This window comes from Propithecus coquereli, unplaced genomic scaffold, assembly GCF_000956105.1.
Source record: "Propithecus coquereli isolate 6110/MARCELLA unplaced genomic scaffold, Pcoq_1.0 Scaffold239, whole genome shotgun sequence".
In the NCBI taxonomy this organism is placed as follows: Eukaryota; Metazoa; Chordata; class Mammalia; order Primates; family Indriidae; genus Propithecus; species Propithecus coquereli.
In genome coordinates, this window is record NW_012147941.1 from 1,899,493 (window position 1) to 1,900,969 (window position 1,477).

Sequence of the window (1,477 nt, forward strand, 5' to 3'; positions counted from 1 at the left end):
TTTCTATATATTTTTAGTTGTCCAATTAATTTCTTTGTATTTTTAGTAGAGACGGGGTCTCGCTCTTGCTCAGGCTGGTTTGAACTCCTGAGCTCAAACGATCCACCCGCCTGGGCCTCCCAGAGAGCTAGGATTACAGGCGTGAGCCACCGCGCCTGGCCTTGTTTGTTTGTTTTTAAAAAGAAATAGCGTAATCCCGATAATAGTCTCTTTGAGACTGCTTTGCTTTCAAAGTACATAAAGTGAAATTACTGGATTGACTCTGATTTGACTGTGATTTGGAAGACTGATACCCTTTGTCTTAATCCTTAAAATTTGCATAATGTAAGCAGAGGTCATCCATCTTTCTCTTTATTTGTCTCCTGGAGAGCCTGTTTCAGAAGGTAAGAGGCTCACCTACTACTTGGCCTCCACTGAGACCAAATAAGAGAAGACCAATTAGGAGAGCTCTTGTGTAATGCTCACTGTTGTTTTATTTGACCTGCTCTCCTTAGATTATTCCATTACCACTAGGAGGTGAGTCGAAACAAACTCAGCATTCCTTTGAATTAGTAATAATGAGAGCTGTCAATTACCCAGGATCTACTGGGTGCTAGGTACCCCTCTAGAAGGCTTACATAATGTTATTTCGTCTCATGCTTAGAACTGTCCTATGAGGTGGGTTTTATTTTTCCCATTTTATAGATGATGCTCTAGAGAGATTAACCAACCTAAGATATAGATATAGATCTAACTAGTGGCTAGAGATACAGCTAGCGGCTCAAGGCATCCTTGCCTTCCTTGAGTGAACATGCCTCTGGGTTAACCAAGCTGTATTGATTTTTTTTTTTTTTAAAGAGACTGGGTCTTGCTGTGTTGCCCAGCCTGGCCTTGAACTCCTGGGCTCAAGTGATCCTCCCATCTCAGCCTCTTGAGTAGCTGGGATTATAGGTGTGTTCCACCACGCCTGGCTAATTTTATTTTTTTATAAATGGTGTCTCACTATGTTGCCCAGCCTGATCTCAAACTCCTAGGCAATCCTTCTGCCTCAGGCTCCTGAATAGCAGGGATGGAAAGATCTCTTAAAGACTACTTTGTCCATCCTCTCGTGTTATTAAAAAACGTATTTCAAAATATATTTCAACCAGGCACTATTGCACGCCTGTGTAGTCCAAGCTACTTGGAAGGCTGAGGCAGGAAGATTGTTTGAGCCCAGGAGTTTGAGGCTGCAGTATGCTATGACTACACTTGTGAGTAGCCACTGCACTCCAACCTGGGTAACCTAGTGAGACTCTCCCTTTAAAAAAGTATATGTATTTCGGCCGGGCGCGGTGGCTCACACCTGTAATCCTAGCACTCTGGGATGCCGAGGCAGGCGGATTGTTTGAGCTCAGGAGTTCAAAACCAGCCTGAGCAAGAGCGAGACCCCGTCTCTACTAAAAATAGAAAAGAAATTAATGGGACAACTAAAAATATATAGAAAAAATTAGCCGGGCAT

General features: G+C 43.1%; 1 protein-coding gene across 2 annotated transcripts in view; it reads left to right on the forward strand.

Moving 5' to 3' along the window:
* WASF2 (WAS protein family, member 2) overlaps positions 1-1,477 on the forward strand; it is a 79,335-nt gene that overhangs the window by 48,356 nt on the left and 29,502 nt on the right. The window lies entirely within an intron of this gene.